This window comes from Zootermopsis nevadensis, unplaced genomic scaffold, assembly GCF_977971745.1.
Source record: "Zootermopsis nevadensis isolate Lab colony 2312 unplaced genomic scaffold, Znev_1.0 Znev_ptg000021l, whole genome shotgun sequence".
Classification (NCBI taxonomy): Eukaryota; Metazoa; Arthropoda; class Insecta; order Blattodea; family Termopsidae; genus Zootermopsis; species Zootermopsis nevadensis.
Window position 1 is genome coordinate 20,029,724 of NW_028259153.1, and position 21,649 is coordinate 20,051,372.

The window sequence follows — 21,649 nt, forward strand, 5'->3', positions numbered from 1 at the left end:
GCGACCTGATGACGAAAGACTATTGTATAGGGGAACTCATATTACACTATATAAAACGGAATTTGCAGCACGGCGGGCAGTTAAAAGAGTAGAATTTGTTAATAATAGGCTGTCATGTTTGATTATTCGTGGCCGATGGTGTGATATTATTATTTTAAAATGTGCACACAGCAACTTAAGATAAGGATGATTAGGTAGAAGATAGTCTTGTGGAGAATTAGAGCTTTTATTTAGTAAATTCTGCGTGAAAATTCGGCTAGTAGAATTGAATGCTAAAATTGGTCTGTAACCAAGTATAGGGAGTGAGAGTTTTTACATGAAGTTAGTAATAACAGGGTGAGACTAGTGAACTTTGCCACATTCGAAAATGTTATCGTCAGAAGCACAACATTCCGACATCGTGATATCCATATGCACACTTGGACTTTCCTGATGGGATGTCTCATAGTCAAATTGACGACGTTCTAATCGATCGGAGGAGACAATCAAACATCGTAGACGTGCGATCTTGAAGGGGAGGGGACTGTGTTACTGACCGTTATTTAGTGATTGCCAAATTGAGGGCAAGATTCTCGGTCAGATGTGCCGAGCGATGTAGAAACTAAGCGAGAGTGCCAGGAGAAAATTTTGAATAAGTTCGCAGTCGTAGAAAACGTTGAAGAGAATGCATAGGATATGGAAGTAGACGTCGATAATGTCTGGGGAAAAATACGGGATAACATGAAAATTTTCAGCTGAGGAGAGCGTAGGATACCATAAAATTTAGCATTTAATTTTATCTGCGGAGGTTGAAATTCATGAAAGTATGCACTCTAACTAACTAGATGGCTTACCGAACTCGAAGGTTCATCACCTCAACACCGTATTTTAAATATTTAGCCAAGTATGTATCTTTATAGCGCAGACATAGGCAGTTTAATAAGTAAATCGATATATTTCCAAATCACAAATCTTGCCCGGTTTCCGTTCGACGTACCTAAATAATTGAAAGGCTCTACGCTGCCCGATATTTTCCATGTAGAACTTTGTTTTGATAATAGTGAGGTGCGATGTTTTAAGATTTTTGTCATGCGTCATACATGAACCCTACAGAGATTGATCGACAGTGTGTGTGTAAGAAGTTTCACGAGTGTCTTGTCAAATGCTCTCAATGCTTCGGTTCGGGTGTAATCTTTGTAGAATATTAATCTTGCTTATTTTACTTACACTTTATTGTCCTTTTATTCATAGACTTGGGACGAGTGACTTCTCAAGACTTGGGACAAGAACTTCTCAAGACTTGGGACGAGTGACTTCTCAAGACTTGGGACGAGTGACTTCTCAAGACTTGGGACAAGAACTTCTCAAGACTTGGGACAAGTGACTTCTCAAGGCTTGGGACAAGAACTTCTCAAGACTTGGGACAAGAACTTCTCAAGACTTGGGACGAGTGACTTCTCAAGACTTGGGACGAGTGACTTCTCAAGACTTGGGACGAGTGACTTCTCACGACTTGGGACAAGTGACTTCTCAAGACTTGGGACAAGAACTTCTCAAGACTTGGGACAAGTGACTTCTCAAGACTTGGGACAAGAATTTCTCAAGACTTGGGACATGTGACTTCTCAAGACTTGGGACGAGTGACTTCTCAAGACTTGGGACAAGAACTTCTCAAGACTTGGGACGAGTGACTTCTCAAGACTTGGGACGAGTGACTTCTCAAGACTTGGGAGTCTAGTCCTGATAGGGATGGGATAGGTCAAATTTAGAAGCAAAATTTTTCAAATTTTTCGAAAAATCAAAAAACGCTGCAAACCTTCTGAAATGCGCACAAAACCAAAAATTTTCGGATAATTCAAAAAAAAATTAAAAGTTGAAAATTTTCAAAAATTCTTAGTTTTGTGCGCTTTTTGGACGATTTGTCAGTTTTTCGATTTTTAGAAATTTTTTCGAAAAAATTGAAATTTCTCAAAGGGGTACCCCTTTGAGAATTTTCAAAAATTTTCGAAATTTTTAAAAAATTAAAAACGACTGCAAATGGCGTGAAACGCGAAGATAACTAAGAATTTTCGAAAAAAATTGAATTCAGCTAAGACGGGTGAGGCACAGCCCTAAACAAGCAGACAAGACTTGGGACAAGAACTTCTCAAGACTTGGAACAAGAACTTCTCAAGACTTGGGACGAGTGACTTCTCAAGACTTGGGACGAGTGACTTCTCAAGACTTGGAACAAGTGATTTCTCAAGACTTGGGACAAGAACTTCTCAAGACTTGGGACGAGTGACTTCTCATGACTTGGGACGAGTGACTTCTCAAGACTTGGGACAAGTGACTTCTCAAGACTTGGGACGAGTGACTTCTCAAGACTTGGGACAAGTGACTTCTCAAGACTTGGGACGAGTGACTTCTCAAGACTTGGGACAAGAACTTCTCAAGACTTGAGAAGACACTCGTCCCAAGTCTTGAGAAGTTCTTGTCCCAAGTCTTGAGAAGTCACATGTCCCAAGTCTTGAGAAATTATTGTCCCAAGTCTTGAGAAGTCACTTGTCCCAAGTCTTGAGAAGTCACTCGTCCGAAGTCATGAGAAGTCACTCGTCCCAAGTCTTGAGAAGTTCTTGTCCCAAGTCTTGAGAAATCACTTGTTCCAAGTCTTGAGAAGTCACTCGTCCCAAGTCTTGTGAAGTCACTCGTCCCAAGTCTTGAGAAGTCACTCGTCCCAAGTCTTGAGAGTTCTTGTCCCAAGCCTTGAGAAGTCACTTGTCCCAAGTCTTGAGAAGTTCTTGTCCCAAGTCTTGAGAAGTCACTCGTCCCAAGTCTTGAGAAGTCACTCGTCCCAAGTCTTGAGAAGTTCTTGTCCCAAGTCTTGAGAAGTCACTCGTCCCAAGTCTTGAGAAGTCACTCGTCCCAAGTCTTGAGAAGTTCTTGTCCCAAGTCTTAGGAAGTTCTTGTCCCAAGTCTTGTCTGCTTGTTTAGGGCTGTGCCTCACCCGTCTTAGCTGAATTCAATTTTTTTTCGAAAATTTCGAAAATTCTTAGTTATCTTCGCGTTTCACGCCATTTGCGGTCGTTTTTAATTTTTCTAAAATTTGGAAAATTTTTGAAAATTCTCAAAGGGGTACCCCTTTGAGAAATTTCAATTTTTTCGAAAAATTTCTAAAAATCGAAAAACGTGGGAAATCGTCCAAAAAGCGCACAAAACTAAGAATTTTTGAAAATTTTCAACTTTTAATTTTTTTTTGAATTATCCGAAAATTTTTGGTTTTGTGCGCATTTCAGAAGGTTTGCAGCGTTTTTTGATTTTTCGAAAAATTTGAAAAATTTTCCTTCTAAATTTGACCTGTCCCATCCCTATCAGGACTAGACTCCCAAGTCTTGAGAAGTCACTCGTCCCAAGTCTTGAGAAGTCACTCGTCCCAAGTCTTGAGAAGTTCTTGTCCCAAGTCTTGAGAAGTCACTCGTCCCAAGTCTTGAGAAGTCACTCGTCCCAAGTCTTGAGAAGTCACTCGTCCCAAGTCTTGAGAAGTCACTCGTCCAAAGTCTTGAGAAGTTCTTGTCCCAAGTCTTGAGAAGTCACTTGTCCCAAGTCTTGAGAAGTTCTTGTCCCAAGTCTTGAGAAGTCACTTGTCCCAAGTCTTGAGAAGTCACTCGTCCCAAGTCTTGAGAAGTCACTCGTCCCAAGTCTTGAGAAGTTCTTGTTCCAAGTCTTGAGAAGTTCTTGTCCCAAGTCTTGTCTGCTTGTTTAGGGCTGTGCCTCACCCGTCTTAGCTGAATTCAATTTTTTTCGAAAATTCTTAGTTATCTTCGCGTTTCACGCCATTTGCAGTCGTTTTTAATTTTTTAAAAATTTCGAAAATTTGTGAAAATTCTCAAATTTCAATTTTTTCGAAAAAATTTCTAAAAATCGAAAAACTGACAAATCGTCCAAAAAGCGCACAAAACTAAGAATTTTTGAAAATTTTCAACTTTTAATTTTTTTTGAATTATCCGAAAATTTTTGGTTTTGTGCGCATTTCAGAAGGTTTGCAGCGTTTTTTGATTTTTCGAAAAATTTGAAAAATTTTGCTTCTAAATTTGACCTATCCCATCCCTATCAGGACTAGACTCCCAAGTCTTGAGAAGTCACTTGTCCCAAGTCTTGAGAAGTCACTCGTCCCAAGTCTTGAGAAGTTCTTGTCCCAAGTCTTGAGAAGTCACATGTCCCAAGTCTTGAGAAATTCTTGTCCCAAGTCTTGAGAAGTCACTTGTCCCAAGTCTTGAGAAGTTCTTGTCCCAAGTCTTGAGAAGTCACTTGTCCCAAGTCGTGAGAAGTCACTCGTCCCAAGTCTTGAGAAGTCACTCGTCCCAAGTCTTGAGAAGTCACTCGTCCCAAGTCTTGAGAAGTTCTTGTCCCAAGTCTTGAGAAGTTCTTGTCCCAAGCCTTGAGAAGTCACTTGTCCCAAGTCTTGAGAAGTTCTTGTCCCAAGTCTTGAGAAGTCACTCGTCCCAAGTCTTGAGAAGTCACTCGTCCCAAGTCTTGAGAAGTTCTTGTCCCAAGTCTTGAGAAGTCACTCGTCCCAAGTCTATGAATAAAAGGACAATAAAGTGTAAGTAAAATAAGCAAGATTAATATTCTACAAAGATTACACCCGAACCGAAGCATTGAGAGCATTTGACAAGACACTCGTGAAACTTCTTACACACACACTGTCGATCAATCTCTGTAGGGTTCATGTATGACGCATGACAAAAATCTTAAAACATCGCACCTCACTATTATCAAAACAAAGTTCTACATGGAAAATATCGGGCAGCGTAGAGCCTTTCAATTATTTAGGTACGTCGAACGGAAACCGGGCAAGATTTGTGATTTGGAAATATATCGATTTACTTATTAAACTGCCTATGTCTGCGCTATAAAGATACATACTTGGCTAAATATTTAAAATACGGTGTTGAGGTGATGAACCTTCGAGTTCGGTAAGCCATCTAGTTAGTTAGAGTGCATACTTTCATGAATTTCAACCTCCGCAGATAAAATTAAATGCTAAATTTTATGGTATCCTACGCTCTCCTCAGCTGAAAATTTTCATGTTATCCCGTATTTTTCCCCAGACATTATCGACGTCTACTTCCATATCCTATGCATTCTCTTCAACGTTTTCTACGACTGCGAACTTATTCAAAATTTTCTCCTGGCACTCTCGCTTAGTTTCTACATCGCTCGGCACATCTGACCGAGAATCTTGCCCTCAATTTGGCAATCACTAAATAACGGTCAGTAACACAGTCCCCTCCCCTTCAAGATCGCACGTCTACGATGTTTGATTGTCTCCTCCGATCGATTAGAACGTCGTCAATTTGACTATGAGACATCCCATCAGGAAAGTCCAAGTGTGCATATGGATATCACGATGTCGGAATGTTGTGCTTCTGACGATAACATTTTCGAATGTGGCAAAGTTCACTAGTCTCACCCTGTTATTACTAACTTCATGTAAAAACTCTCACTCCCTATACTTGGTTACAGACCAATTTTAGCATTCAATTCTACTAGCCGAATTTTCACGCAGAATTTACTAAATAAAAGCTCTAATTCTCCACAAGACTATCTTCTACCTAATCATCCTTATCTTAAGTTGCTGTGTGCACATTTTAAAATAATAATATCACACCATCGGCCACGAATAATCAAACATGACAGCCTATTATTAACAAATTCTACTCTTTTAACTGCCCGCCGTGCTGCAAATTCCGTTTTATATAGTGTAATATGAGTTCCCCTATACAATAGTCTTTCGTCATCAGGTCGCCTAACCTCCTGTATTCCTGCAATATCCAAACTATATTTCCCCACCTCCGTAGCTAACGCCCCTGTCCCATATGAGCTCCTCACATGCAAAGTTCCAATCTCAGGTCCTTTAAACATCGCCTGGGTCGTATATCCATACGATCCATCCTATTCCGAGGCTTTGGTATTGTTTTCGTAACACAAAACATTTTTACGATAAAGCGTTCTTAGTCCTACGCACAACCCACAAGCCTTAGGACCACCCCTTATCGTCTATCCGCGACTGCTTATTCAATATATTCACAGCTAACCTCCTTAACTGGAGACTGTCCTTCAATGAGCAACCTGACGACGCGACATGAACCCATCTAACATGGATGCTAATATGACCCAAAGAGTAATGTCAGAAATGCAACTAAATTGTATCTTCAAACTATGATTCCACTGCGAATTAGCGGTTTCCATCGACTGTTTATCCCGTGGAATACGACCCCCGTCATCCAATCACAAGTTGGCTCCAAATGTTAGCGAGACCCACCGAAATTCAAAAAGTTTTCATAAATATGCTTGTTCCACGAATTTCTGACTACGTATTTATAACCACCATCTTCAGAAAACGGTCTCTCTTAAATTAACGTGTCCTTACAGACCCGCGATATGCCGGTTTCTACCGCCTACGTAGTTCCGAACAAACGAAGCGGACGAGTTTCCAGACAAATTCAATTTAGCTTCAAAAGTTCGTCGAACATAACCTTCAAACGAGCACGAAGAATGAAATTTTTACAAGTATACACGTACAATTTTTAAAATTTTCTGGCAACAAACCATCGGGTTTTTGACGATAAAGTGCTATATAATCTGTCAATTTAGACATCGTTGAAAAATAATCAGTATTTTAAATAAACTATCCCTACAAAAAAACCGGTTAAATTCAATCTCTCTTCAACGATGACGTATATGAATTTTATAGTTCACGATTTAGTACGTATGAATAATGACGAGCCTATCTCTGTAACACGTTTTACAAACTCCTTTAGGAACTCCTTTACAATCATTACACAATCCAATGGCTAGAATCTTAATTAATTTAATTACATTCATCCCATCGCACAATTTGATCCACACTTACATTAAATATTATTCAGTTTACACGACAACTTCTTCCAGTAATTTATGCCTTATTCCTAAGTTTACGTTGTTTGGTCAAATTTTCATCATCCTCAATCCTATCAAAAGTCTAAACTGAACTTTGTGACATAATATTTATCATACCATTAAAATAATGAAATCAATTATGAAATTCCAGTCTAATCACGTCTTGAATACTAAATAATTCTCATGTAACTGTTAATAATATGAATAATAATGAATTCTCCTGTGAAATAAAACTTCAAATTCTAGAATTTGAGTCGTTTCCAAATTTATAAATTGTGGAGATAACATTGAACGACTACTGTAAATATTATTCTTGATTCAAATCTGGTACTTGGTTTCAAATACTGAATAAGACTCCTTTAATTGTTAATAATATGAATAATAATGAATTCTCCTGTGAAATAAAACTTCAAATTCTAGAATCTGCACCTACTCAAATACTTAGGGAGTGGTTTTCAAAATTTATAAATTGCAGCAGTGTCATTGAACAACTCCTCTTCTATCTTCTTATCATTTGCCCCGCTATAGCGGGGTTGTCCTTTTTTTCCTCTCTTTTTTGGGGGTTGGGTGATCTACTTAAGACATTTGGTACGACTCCTTCGACAAGTCATTAGCCCATCGCAGGGCCCAATATCATTCAACGACGACTACTGATGTGAATCCTCCTCCTGTAAAACAAAACTTCCAATTCTAGAATCTGAACCTACTCAAATACTTAGGGCGACGTCAGTGAACAGAGAAAACGTTGCAAGGACCAGCTGTGATTAGATCCAGGACATGGATCAGACCCAATGGCCTAATCCGTAGAGTTCTTGTTGTTGTTGATGTTGATGATGATGGTTGTTCGACAATGACTACTGCATATATTATTCTTGATTCAAATCTGATATTTGGTTTCAAATAATAAGGCATAAATTAGTAAAATTATTGTCGTGTTTGTTGTCATTACAGCGCTGATAAGATTTACGACGGGAGAAACAATATCTGTAACTTATCAATTGCGTATGTAGCACTAGCGAATAACGAAAATTGTCAACACTCACCACCCTTTGAGTTGTCATATGACACTCACCGCCTTTACAGTTGATGATCGATGACAGATGGGAAGACTGCAGGATCTCGGTGTGGCGCCGAGACGCATCTCTTGAGCTCGGCGCAGCAGATCGGAAGACTCGAGGATCTCGGTGAGGAGCCAGGAAGCATCTCTTGAGCTCAGCGCCGCAGACCGGAAGACTCCAGGATCTCAGTGTGGAGCCAGGAAGTCTTGTCCCAAGTCTTCAGAAGTCACTCGTCCCAAGTCTTGAGAAGTTCTTGTCCCAAGTCTTGAGAAGTCACATGTCCCAAGTCTTGAGAAATTCTTGTCCCAAGTCTTGAGAAGTCACTTGTCCCAAGTCTTGAGAAGTCACTCGTCCCAAGTCATGAGAAGTCACTCGTCCCAAGTCTTGAGAAGTTCTTGTCCCAAGTCTTGAGAAATCACTTGTTCCAAGTCTTGAGAAGTCACTCGTCCCAAGTCTTGAGAAGTCACTCGTCCCAAGTCTTGAGAAGTCACTCGTCCCAAGTCTTGAGAAGTTCTTGTCCCAAGTCTTGAGAAGTTCTTGTCCCAAGTCTTGAGAAATCACTTGTTCCAAGTCTTGAGAAGTCACTCGTCCCAAGTCTTGTGAAGTCACTCGTCCCAAGTCTTGAGAAGTCACTCGTCCCAAGTCTTGAGAGTTCTTGTCCCAAGCCTTGAGAAGTCACTTGTCCCAAGTCTTGAGAAGTCACTCGTCCCAAGTCTTGAGAAGTCACTCGTCCCAAGTCTTGAGAAGTTCTTGTCCCAAGTCTTGAGAAGTCACTCGTCCCAAGTCTTGAGAAGTCACTCGTCCCAAGTCTTGAGAAGTTCTTGTCCCAAGTCTTGAGAAGTCACTTGTCCCAAGTCTTAGGAAGTTCTTGTCCCAAGTCTTGTCTCCTTGTTTAGGGCTGTGCCTCACCCGTCTTAGCTGAATTCAATTTTTTTTCGAAAATTTCGAAAATTCTTAGTTATCTTCGCGTTTCACGCCATTTGCAGTCGTTTTTAATTTTTCTAAAATTTGGAAAATTTTTGAAAATTCTCAAAGGGGTACCCCTTTGAGAAATTTCAATTTTTTCGAAAAATTTCTAAAAATCGAAAAACGTGGCAAATCGTCCAAAAAGCGCACAAAACTAAGAATTTTTGAAAATTTTCAACTTTTAAATTTTTTTGAATTATCCGAAAATTTTTGGTTTTGTGCGCATTTCAGAAGGTTTGCAGCGTTTTTTGATTTTTCGAAAAATTTGAAAAATTTTCCTTCTAAATTTTACCTGTCCCATCCCTATCAGGACTAGACTCCCAAGTCTTGAGAAGTCACTCGTCCCAAGACTTGAGAAGTTCTTGTCCCAAGCCTTGAGAAGTCACTTGTCCCAAGTCTTGAGAAGTTCTTGTCCCAAGTCTTGAGACGTCACTCGTCCCAAGTCTTGAGAAGTCACTCGTCCCAAGTCTTGAGAAGTCATTCGTCCCAAGCCTTGAGAAGTCACTCGTCAAAAGTCTTGAGAAGTTCTTGTCCCAAGTCTTGAGAAGTCTCTTGTCCCAAGTCTTGAGAAGTTATTGTCCCAAGTCTTGAGAAGTCACTCGTCCCAAGTCTTGAGAAGTCACTTGTCCCAAGTCTTGAGAAGTTCTTGCCCCAAGTATTGAGAAGTCACTTGTCCCAAGTCTTGAGAATTCACTCGTCCCAAGTCTTGAGAAGTTCTTGTCCCAAGTCTTGAGAAGTTCTTGTCCCAAGTCTTGTCTGCTTGTTTAGGGCTGTGCCTCACCCGTCTTAGCTGAATTCAATTTTTTTCGAAAATTTCGAAAATTCTTAGTTATCTTCGCGTTTCACGCCATTTGCAGTCGTTTTTAATTTTTTAAAACTTTCGAAATTTTTTGAAAATTCTCAAAGGGGTACCCTTTTGAGAAATTTCAATTTTTTCGAAAAATTTCTAAAAATCGAAAAACTGGCAAATCGTCCAAAAAGCGCACAAAACTAAGAATTTTTGAAAATTTTCTAATTTTAATTTTTTTTGGAATTATCCGAAAATTTTTGGTTTTGTGCGCATTTCAGAAGGTTTGCAGCGTTTTTTGATTTTTCGAAAAATTTGAAAATTTTTCCTTCTAAATTTGACCTGTCCCATCCCTATCAGGACTAGACTCCCAAGTCTTGAGACGTCACTTGTCCCAAGTCTTGAGAAGACACTCGTCCCAAGTCTTGAGAAGTCACTTGTCCCAAGTCTTGAGAAGACACTCGTCCCAAGTCTTGAGAAGTTCTTGTCCCAAGTCTTGAGAAGTCACATGTCCCAAGTCTTGAGAAATTATTGTCCCAAGTCTTGAGAAGTCACTTGTCCCAAGTCTTGAGAAGTCACTCGTCCGAAGTCATGAGAAGTCACTCGTCCCAAGTCTTGAGAAGTTCTTGTCCCAAGTCTTGAGAAATCACTTGTTCCAAGTCTTGAGAAGTCACTCGTCCCAAGTCTTGTGAAGTCACTCGTCCCAAGTCTTGAGAAGTCACTCGTCCCAAGTCTTGAGAAGTCACTCGTCCCAAGTCTTGAGAAGTCACTCGTCCCAAGTCTTGAGAAGTTCTTGTCCCAAGTCTTGAGAAGTCACTTGTCCCAAGTCTTGAGAAGTTCTTGTCCCAAGTCTTGAGAAATCACTCGTCCCAAGTCTTGAGAAGTCACTCGTCCCAAGTCTTGAGAAGTCACTCGTCCCAAGTCTTGAGAAGTTCTTGTTCCAAGTCTTGAGAAGTTCTTGTCCCAAGTCTTGTCTGCTTGTTTAGGGCTGTGCCTCACCCGTCTTAGCTGAATTCAATTTTTTTCGAAAATTCTTAGTTATCTTCGCGTTTCACGCCATTTGCAGTCGTTTTTAATTTTTCTAAAATTTGGAAAATTTTTGAAAATTCTCAAAGGGGTACCCCTTTGGGAAATTTCAATTTTTTCGAAAAATTTCTAAAAATCGAAAAACGTGGGAAATCGTCCAAAAAGCGCACAAAACTAAGAATTTTTGAAAATTTTCAACTTTTAATTTTTTTTTGAATTATCCGAAAATTTTTGGTTTTGTGCGCATTTCAGAAGGTTTGCAGCGTTTTTTGATTTTTCGAAAAATTTGAAAAATTTTCCTTCTAAATTTGACCTGTCCCATCCCTATCAGGACTAGACTCCCAAGTCTTGAGAAGTCACTCGTCCCAAGACTTGAGAAGTTCTTGTCCCAAGCCTTGAGAAGTCACTTGTCCCAAGTCTTGAGAAGTTCTTGTCCCAAGTCTTGAGACGTCACTCGTCCCAAGTCTTGAGAAGTCACTCGTCCCAAGTCTTGAGAAGTCATTCGTCCCAAGCCTTGAGAAGTCACTCGTCAAAAGTCTTGAGAAGTTCTTGTCCCAAGTCTTGAGAAGTCTCTTGTCCCAAGTCTTGAGAAGTTATTGTCCCAAGTCTTGAGAAGTCACTCGTCCCAAGTCTTGAGAAGTCACTTGTCCCAAGTCTTGAGAAGTTCTTGCCCCAAGTATTGAGAAGTCACTTGTCCCAAGTCTTGAGAATTCACTCGTCCCAAGTCTTGAGAAGTTCTTGTCCCAAGTCTTGAGAAGTTCTTGTCCCAAGTCTTGTCTGCTTGTTTAGGGCTGTGCCTCACCCGTCTTAGCTGAATTCAATTTTTTTCGAAAATTTCGAAAATTCTTAGTTATCTTCGCGTTTCACGCCATTTGCAGTCGTTTTTAATTTTTTAAAACTTTCGAAATTTTTTGAAAATTCTCAAAGGGGTACCCTTTTGAGAAATTTCAATTTTTTCGAAAAATTTCTAAAAATCGAAAAACTGGCAAATCGTCCAAAAAGCGCACAAAACTAAGAATTTTTGAAAATTTTCTAATTTTAATTTTTTTTGGAATTATCCGAAAATTTTTGGTTTTGTGCGCATTTCAGAAGGTTTGCAGCGTTTTTTGATTTTTCGAAAAATTTGAAAATTTTTCCTTCTAAATTTGACCTGTCCCATCCCTATCAGGACTAGACTCCCAAGTCTTGAGACGTCACTTGTCCCAAGTCTTGAGAAGACACTCGTCCCAAGTCTTGAGAAGTCACTTGTCCCAAGTCTTGAGAAGACACTCGTCCCAAGTCTTGAGAAGTTCTTGTCCCAAGTCTTGAGAAGTCACATGTCCCAAGTCTTGAGAAATTATTGTCCCAAGTCTTGAGAAGTCACTTGTCCCAAGTCTTGAGAAGTCACTCGTCCGAAGTCATGAGAAGTCACTCGTCCCAAGTCTTGAGAAGTTCTTGTCCCAAGTCTTGAGAAATCACTTGTTCCAAGTCTTGAGAAGTCACTCGTCCCAAGTCTTGTGAAGTCACTCGTCCCAAGTCTTGAGAAGTCACTCGTCCCAAGTCTTGAGAAGTCACTCGTCCCAAGTCTTGAGAAGTCACTCGTCCCAAGTCTTGAGAAGTTCTTGTCCCAAGTCTTGAGAAGTCACTTGTCCCAAGTCTTGAGAAGTTCTTGTCCCAAGTCTTGAGAAATCACTCGTCCCAAGTCTTGAGAAGTCACTCGTCCCAAGTCTTGAGAAGTCACTCGTCCCAAGTCTTGAGAAGTTCTTGTTCCAAGTCTTGAGAAGTTCTTGTCCCAAGTCTTGTCTGCTTGTTTAGGGCTGTGCCTCACCCGTCTTAGCTGAATTCAATTTTTTTCGAAAATTCTTAGTTATCTTCGCGTTTCACGCCATTTGCAGTCGTTTTTAATTTTTCTAAAATTTGGAAAATTTTTGAAAATTCTCAAAGGGGTACCCCTTTGGGAAATTTCAATTTTTTCGAAAAATTTCTAAAAATCGAAAAACGTGGGAAATCGTCCAAAAAGCGCACAAAACTAAGAATTTTTGAAAATTTTCAACTTTTAATTTTTTTTTGAATTATCCGAAAATTTTTGGTTTTGTGCGCATTTCAGAAGGTTTGCAGCGTTTTTTGATTTTTCGAAAAATTTGAAAAATTTTCCTTCTAAATTTGACCTGTCCCATCCCTATCAGGACTAGACTCCCAAGTCTTGAGAAGTCACTCGTCCCAAGACTTGAGAAGTTCTTGTCCCAAGTCTTGAGAAGTCACATGTCCAAAATCTTGAGAAGTCACTCGTCCCAAGTCTTGAGAAGTCACTCGTCCCAAGTCTTGAGAAGTCACTCGTCCCAAGTCTTGAGAAGTCACTTGTCCCAAGTCTTGAGAAGACACTCGTCCCAAGTCTTGAGAAGTTCTTGTCCCAAGTCTTGAGAAGTCACATGTCCCAAGTCTTGAGAAATTATTGTCCCAAGTCTTGAGAAGTCACTTGTCCCAAGTCTTGAGAAGTCACTCGTCCGAAGTCATGAGAAGTCACTCGTCCCAAGTCTTGAGAAGTTCTTGTCCCAAGTCTTGAGAAATCACTTGTTCCAAGTCTTGAGAAGTCACTCGTCCCAAGTCTTGAGAAGTCACTCGTCCCAAGTCTTGAGAAGTTCTTGTCCCAAGCCTTGAGAAGTCACTTGTCCCAAGTCTTGAGAAGTTCTTGTCCCAAGTCTTGAGAAGTCACTCGTCCCAAGTCTTGAGAAGTCACTCGTCCCACGTCTTGAGAAGTTCTTGTCCCAAGTCTTGAGAAGTCACTCTTCCCAAGTCTTGAGAAGTCACTCGTCCCAAGTCTTGAGAAGTTCTTGTCCCAAGTCTTGAGAAGTCACTTGTCCCAAGTCTTAGGAAGTTCTTGTCCCAAGTCTTGTCTGCTTGTTTAGGGCTGTGCCTCACCCGTCTTAGCTGAATTCAATTTTTTTCGAAAATTTCGAAAATTCTTAGTTATCTTCGCGTTTCACGCCATTTGCAGTCGTTTTTAATTTTTCTAAAATTTGGAAAATTTTTGAAAATTCTCAAAGGGGAGAAATTTCAATTTTTTCGAAAAATTTCTAAAAATCGAAAAACGTGGGAAATCGTCCAAAAAGCGCACAAAACTAAGAATTTTTGAAAATTTTCAACTTTTAATTTTTTTTGAATTATCCGAAAATTTTTGGTTTTGTGCGCATTTGAGAAGGTTTGCAGCGTTTTTTGATTTTTCGAAAAATTTGAAAAATTTTCCTTCTAAATTTGACCTGTCCCATCCCTATCAGGACTAGACTCCCAAGTCTTGAGAAGTCACTCGTCCCAAGTCTTGAGAAGTCACTCGTCCCAAGTCTTGAGAAGTCACTCGTCCCAAGTCTTGAGAAATCACTCGTCCCAAGTCTTGAGAAGTCACTCGTCCCAAGTCTTGAGAAGTCACTCGTCCCAAGTCTTGAGAAGTCACTCGTCCCAAGTCTTGAGAAGTCACTCGTCCCAAGTCTTGAGAAGTTCTTGTCCCAAGTCTTGAGAAGTCACTTGTCCCAAGTCTTGAGAAGTTCTTGTCCCAAGTCTTGAGAAATCACTCGTCCCAAGTCTTGAGAAGTCACTCGTCCCAAGTCTTGAGAAGTCACTCGTCCCAAGTCTTGAGAAGTTCTTGTTCCAAGTCTTGAGAAGTTCTTGTCCCAAGTCTTGTCTGCTTGTTTAGGGCTGTGCCTCACCCGTCTTAGCTGAATTCAATTTTTTTCGAAAATTCTTAGTTATCTTCGCGTTTCACGCCATTTGCAGTCGTTTTTAATTTTTCTAAAATTTGGAAAATTTTTGAAAATTCTCAAAGGGAAATTGAGAAATTTCAATTTTTTCGAAAAATTTCTAAAAATCGAAAAACGTGGCAAATCGTCCAAAAAGCGCACAAAACTAAGAATTTTTGAAAATTTTCAACTTTTAATTTTTTTTTGAATTATCCGAAAAGTTTTGGTTTTGTGCGCATTTCAGAAGGTTTGCAGCGTTTTTTGATTTTTCGAAAAATTTGAAAAATTTTCCTTCTAAATTTGACCTGTCCCATCCCTATCAGGACTAGACTCCCAAGTCTTGAGAAGTCACTCGTCCCAAGTCTTGAGAAGTCACTCGTCCCAAGTCTTGAGAAGTTCTTGTCCCAAGTCTTGAGAAGTCACTCGTCCCAAGTCTTGAGAAGTCACTCGTCCCAAGTCTTGAGAAGTTCTTGTCCCAAGTCTTGAGAAGTCACTTGTCCCAAGTCTTGAGAAGTTCTTGTCCCAAGTCTTGAGAAGTAACTTGTCCCAAGTCTTGAGAAGTCACTCGTCCCAAGTCTTGGGAAGTCACTCGTCCCAAGTCTTGAGAAGTTCTTGTTCCAAGTCTTGAGAAGTTCTTGTCCCAAGTCTTGTCTGCTTGTTTAGGGCTGTGCCTCACCCGTCTTAGCTGAATTCAATTTTTTTCGAAAATTCTTAGTTATCTTCGCGTTTCACGCCATTTGCAGTCGTTTTTAATTTTTTAAAAATTTCGAAAATTTTTGAAAATTCTCAAAGGGGTACCCCTTTGAGAAATTTCAATTTTTTCGAAAAATTTCTAAAAATCGAAAAACGTGGGAAATCGTCCAAAAAGCGCACAAAACTAAGAATTTTTGAAAATTTTCAACTTTTAATTTTTTTTTGAATTATCCGAAAATTTTTGGTTTTGTGCGCATTTCAGAAGGTTTGCAGCGTTTTTTGATTTTTCGAAAAATTTGAAAAATTTTCCTTCTAAATTTGACCTGTCCCATCCCTATCAGGACTAGACTCCCAAGTCTTGAGAAGTCACTCGTCCCAAGTCTTGAGAAGTCACTCGTCCCAAGTCTTGAGAAGTCACTCGTCCCAAGTCTTGAGAAGTCACTCGTCCCAAGTCTTGAGAAGTCACTCGTCCCAAGTCTTGAGAAGTTCTTGTCCCAAGTCTTGAGAAGTCACTTGTCCCAAGTCTTGAGAAGTTCTTGTCCCAAGTCTTGAGAAGTCACTCGTCCCAAGTCTTGAGAAGTCACTCGTCCCAAGTCTTGAGAAGTTCTTGTTCCAAGTCTTGAGAAGTTCTTGTCCCAAGTCTTGTCTGCTTGTTTAGGGCTGTGCCTCACCCGTCTTAGCTGAATTCAATTTTTTTCGAAAATTCTTAGTTATCTTCGCGTTTCACGCCATTTGCAGTCGTTTTTAATTTTTTTAAAATTTGGAAAATTTTTGAAAATTCTCAAAGGGGTACCCCTTTGAGAAATTTCAATTTTTTCGAAAAATTTCTAAAAATCGAAAAACGTGGGAAATCGTCCAAAAAGCGCACAAAACTAAGAATTTTTGAAAATTTTCAACTTTTAATTTTTTTTTGAATTATCCGAAAATTTTTGGTTTTGTGCGCATTTCAGAAGGTTTGCAGCGTTTTTTGATTTTTCGAAAAATTTGAAAAATTTTCCTTCTAAATTTGACCTGTCCCATCCCTATCAGGACTAGACTCCCAAGTCTTGAGAAGTCACTCGTCCCAAGACTTGAGAAGTTCTTGTCCCAAGTCTTGAGAAGTCACATGTCCAAAGTCTTGAGAAGTCACTCGTCCCAAGTCTTGAGAAGTCACTCGTCCCAAGTCTTGAGAAGTCACTCGTCCCAAGTCTTGAGAAGTCACTCGTCCCAAGTCTTGAGAAGTTCTTGTCCCAAGTCTTGAGAAGTCACTTGTCCCAAGTCTTGAGAAGTTCTTGTCCCAAGTCTTGAGAAGTAACTTGTCCCAAGTCTTGAGAAGTCACTCGTCCCAAGCCTTGGGAAGTCACTCGTCAAAAGTCTTGAGAAGTTCTTGTCCCAAGTCTTGAGAAGTCTCTTGTCCCAAGTCTTGAGAAGTTATTGTCCCAAGTCTTGAGAAGTCACTCGTCCCAAGTCTTGAGAAGTTCTTGTCCCAAGTCTTGAGAAGTCACTTGTCCCAAGTCTTGAGAAGTTCTTGCCCCAAGTCTTGAGAAGTCACTTGTCCCAAGTCTTGAGAAGTCACTCGTCCCAAGTCTTGAGAAGTTCTTGTCCCAAGTCTTGAGAAGTTCTTGTCCCAAGTCTTGTCTGCTTGTTTAGGGCTGTGCCTCACCCGTCTTAGCTGAATTCAATTTTTTTCGAAAATTTCGAAAATTCTTAGTTATCTTCGCGTTTCACGCCATTTGCAGTCGTTTTTAATTTTTTAAAACTTTCGAAATTTTTTGAAAATTCTCAAAGGGGTACCCCTTTGAGAAATTTCAATTTTTTCGAAAAATTTCTAAAAATCGAAAAACTGGCAAATCGTCCAAAAAGCGCACAAAACTAAGAATTTTTGAAAATTTTCAACTTTTAATTTTTTTTTGAATTATCCGAAAATTTTTGGTTTTGTGCGCATTTCAGAAGGTTTGCAGCGTTTTTTGATTTTTCGAAAAATTTGAAAAATTTTCCTTCTAAATTTGACCTGTCCCATCCCTATCAGGACTAGACTCCCAAGTCTTGAGAAGTCACTCGTCCCAAGTCTTGAGAAGTCACTCGTCCCAAGTCTTGAGAAGTTCTTGTCCCAAGTCTTGAGAAGTCACTCGTCCCAAGTCTTGAGAAGTCACTCGTCCCAAGTCTTGAGAAGTTCTTGTCCCAAGTCTTGAGAAGTCACTTGTCCCAAGTCTTGAGAAGTTCTTGTCCCAAGTCTTGAGAAGTAACTTGTCCCAAGTCTTGAGAAGTCACTCGTCCCAAGTCTTGGGAAGTCACTCGTCCCAAGTCTTGAGAAGTTCTTGTTCCAAGTCTTGAGAAGTTCTTGTCCCAAGTCTTGTCTGCTTGTTTAGGGCTGTGCCTCACCCGTCTTAGCTGAATTCAATTTTTTTCGAAAATTCTTAGTTATCTTCGCGTTTCACGCCATTTGCAGTCGTTTTTAATTTTTTAAAAATTTCGAAAATTTTTGAAAATTCTCAAAGGGGTACCCCTTTGAGAAATTTCAATTTTTTCGAAAAATTTCTAAAAATCGAAAAACTGGCAAATCGTCCAAAAAGCGCACAAAACTAAGAATTTTTGAAAATTTTCAATTTTTAATTTTTTTTTAATTATCCGAAAATTTTTGGTTTTGTGCGCATTTCAGAAGGTTTGCGGCGTTTTTTGATTTTTCGAAAAATTTGAAAAATTTTCCTTCTAAATTTGACGTGTCCCATCCCTATCAGGACTAGACTCCCAAGTCTTGAGAAGTCACTCGTCCCAAGTCTTGAGAAGTCACTCGTCCCAAGTCTTGAGAAGTTCTTGTCCCAAGTCTTGAGAAGTCACTCGTCCCAAGTCTTGAGAAGTCACTCGTCCCAAGTCTTGAGAAGTCACTCGTCCCAAGTCTTGAGAACTTCTTGTCCCAAGTCTTGAGAAGTCACTTGTCCCAAGTCTTGAGAAGTTCTTCTCCCAAGTCTTGAGAAGTCACTTGTCCCAAGTCTTGAGAAGTCACTCGTCCCAAGTCTTGAGAAGTCACTCGTCCCAAGTCTTGAGAAGTTCTTGTTCCAAGTCTTCTGAAGTTCTTGTCCCAAGTCTTGTCTGCTTGTTTAGAGCTGTGCCTCACCCGTCTTAGCTGAATTCAATTTTTTTCGAAAATTCTTAGTTATCTTCGCGTTTCACGCCATTTGCAGTCGTTTTTAATTTTTTAAAAATTTCGAAAATTTTTGAAAATTCTCAAAGGGGTACCCCTTTGAGAAATTTCAATTTTTTCGAAAAATTTCTAAAAATCGAAAAACGTGGGAAATCGTCCAAAAAGCGCACAAAACTAAGAATTTTTGAAAATTTTCAACTTTTAATTTTTTTTTGAATTATCCGAAAATTTTTGGTTTTGTGCGCATTTCAGAAGGTTTGCAGCGTTTTTTGATTTTTCGAAAAATTTGAAAAATTTTCCTTCTAAATTTGACCTGTCCCATCCCTATCAGGACTAGACTCCCAAGTCTTGAGAAGTCACTCGTCCCAAGTCTTGAGAAGTCACTCGTCCCAAGTCTTGAGAAGTTCTTGTCCCAAGTCTTGAGAAGTCACTCGTCCCAAGTCTTGAGAAGTCACTCGTCCCAAGTCTTGAGAAGTCACTCGTCCCAAGTCTTGAGAAGTCACTCGTCCCAAGTCTTGAGAAGTTCTTGTCCCAAGTCTTGAGAAGTCACTTGTCCCAAGTCTTGAGAAGTTCTTGTCCCAAGTCTTGAGAAGTAACTTGTCCCAAGTCTTGAGAAGTCACTCGTCCCAAGTCTTGGGAAGTTCTTGTTCCAAGTCTTGAGAAGTTCTTGTCCCAAGTCTTGTCTGCTTGTTTAGGGCTGTGCCTCACCCGTCTTACCTGAATTCAATTTTTTTCGAAAATTCTTAGTTATCTTCGCGTTTCACGCCATTTGCAGTCGTTTTTAATTTTTTAAAAATTTCGAAAATTTTTGAAAATTCTCAAAGGGGTACCCCTTTGAGAAATTTCAATTTTTTCGAAAAAATTTCTAAAAATCGAAAAACTGGCAAATCGTCCAAAAAGCGCACAAAACTAAGAATTTTTGAAAATTTTCAACTTTTAATTTTTTTTTGAATTATCCGAAAATTTTTGGTTTTGTGCGCATTTCAGAAGGTTTGCAGCGTTTTTTGATTTTTCGAAAAATTTGAAAATTTTTCCTTCTAAATTTGACCTGTCCCATCCCTATCAGGACTAGACTCCCAAGTCTTGAGAAGTCACTCGTCCCAAGTCTTGAGAAGTTCTTGGGACAAGTGACTTCTCAAGGCTTGGGACAAGAACTCTCAAGACTTGGGACGAGTGACTTCTCAAGACTTGGGACGAGTGACTTCACAAGACTTGGGACGAGTGACTTCTCAAGACTTGGAACAAGTGATTTCTCAAGACTTGGGACAAGAACTTCTCAAGACTTGGGACGAGTGACTTCTCATGACTTCGGACGAGTGACTTCTCAAGACTTGGGACAAGTGACTTCTCAAGACTTGGGACAATAATTTCTCAAGACTTGGGACATGTGACTTCTCAAGACTTGGGACAAGAACTTCTCAAGACTTGGGACGAGTGTCTTCTCAAGACTTGGGACAAGTGACTTCTCAAGACTTGGGACGAGTGTCTTCTCAAGACTTGGGACAAGTGACGTCTCAAGACTTGGGAGTCTAGTCCTGATAGGGATGGGACAGGTCAAATTTAGAAGGAAAAATTTTCAAATTTTTCGAAAAATCAAAAAACGCTGCAAACCTTCTGAAATGCGCACAAAACCAATAATTTTCGGATAATTCCAAAAAAAATTAAAATTAGAAAATTTTCAAAAATTCTTAGTTTTGTGCGCTTTTTGGATGATTTGCCAGTTTTTCGATTTTTTGAAATTTTTCGAAAAAATTGAAATTTCTCAAAGGGGTACCCCTTTGAGAATTTTCAAAAAATTTCGAAAGTTTGAAAAAATTAAAAAGGACTGCAAATGGCGTGAAACGCGAAGATAACTAAGAATTTTCGAAATTTTCGAAAAAAATTGAATTCAGCTAAGACGGGTGAGGCACAGCCCTAAACAAGCAGACAAGACTTGGGACAAGAACTTCTCAAGACTTGGGACAAGAACTTCTCAAGACTTGGGACGAGTGACTTCTCAAGACTTGGGACAAGTGACTTCTCAAGACTTGGGGCAAGAACTTCTCAAGACTTGGGACAAGTGACTTCTCAAGACTTGGGACAAGAACTTCTCAAGACTTGGGACGAGTGACTTCTCAAGACTTGGGACAATAACTTCTCAAGACTTGGGACAAGAGACTTCTCAAGACTTGGGACAAGAACTTCTCAAGACTTGGGACGAGTGACTTCTCAAGACTTGGGACGAGTGACTTCTCAAGACTTGGGACGAGTGACTTCTCAAGACTTGGGACGAGTGACTTCTCAAGACTTGGGACAAGAACTTCTCAAGACTTGGGACGAGTAACTTCTCAAGACTTGGGACGAGTGACTTCTCAAGACTTGGGAGTCTAGTCCTGATAGGGATGGGACAGGTAAAATTTAGAAGGAAAATTTTTCAAATTTTTCGAAAAATCAAAAAACGCTGCAAACCTTCTGAAATGCGCACAAAACCAAAAATTTTCGGATAATTCAAAAAAAAATTAAAAGTTGAAAATTTTCAAAAATTCTTAGTTTTGTGCGCTTTTTGGACGATTTGTCACGTTTTTCGATTTTTAGAAATTTTTCGAAAAAATTGAAATTTCTCAAAGGGGTACCCCTTTGAGAATTTTCAAAAAATTTCGAAATTTTTAAAAAATTAAAAACGACTGCAAATGGCGTGAAACGCGAAGATAACTAAGAATTTTCGAAATTTTCGAAAAAAATTGAATTCAGCTAAGACGGGTGAGGCACAGCCCTAAACAAGCAGACAAGACTTGGGACAAGAACTTCTCAAGACTTGGGACAAGAACTTCTCAAGACTTGGGACGAGTGACTTCTCAAGACTTGGGACAAGTGACTTCTCAAGACTTGGGGCAAGAACTTCTCAAGACTTGGGACAAGTGACTTCTCAAGACTTGGGACAAGAACTTCTCAAGACTTGGGACGAGTGACTTCTCAAGACTTGGGACAATAACTTCTCAAGACTTGGGACAAGAGACTTCTCAAGACTTGGGACAAGAACTTCTCAAGACTTTTGACGAGTGACTTCTCAAGGCTTGGGACGAATGACTTCTCAAGACTTGGGACGAGTGACTTCTCAAGACTTGGGACAAGAACTTCTCAAGACTTGGGACAAGTGACTTCTCAAGGCTTGGGACAAGAACTTCTCAAGACTTGGGACGAGTGACTTCTCAAGACTTGGGACGAGTGACTTCTCAAGACTTGGGACAAGTGACTTCTCAAGACTTTGGACATGTGACTTCTCAAGACTTGGGACAAGAACTTCTCAAGTCTTGGGACGAGTGACTTCTCAAGACTTGGGAGTCTAGTCCTGATAGGGATGGGACAGGTAAAATTTAGAAGGAAAATTTTTCAAATTTTTCGAAAAATC

The 21,649-nt window shown here is 39.7% G+C and overlaps 1 protein-coding gene across 6 annotated transcripts in view; it reads left to right on the top strand.

Annotated features, from left to right (window-relative positions):
• Positions 1-21,649, top strand: part of LOC110828577 (uncharacterized) — a 202,228-nt gene that overhangs the window by 167,288 nt on the left and 13,291 nt on the right. The window lies entirely within an intron of this gene.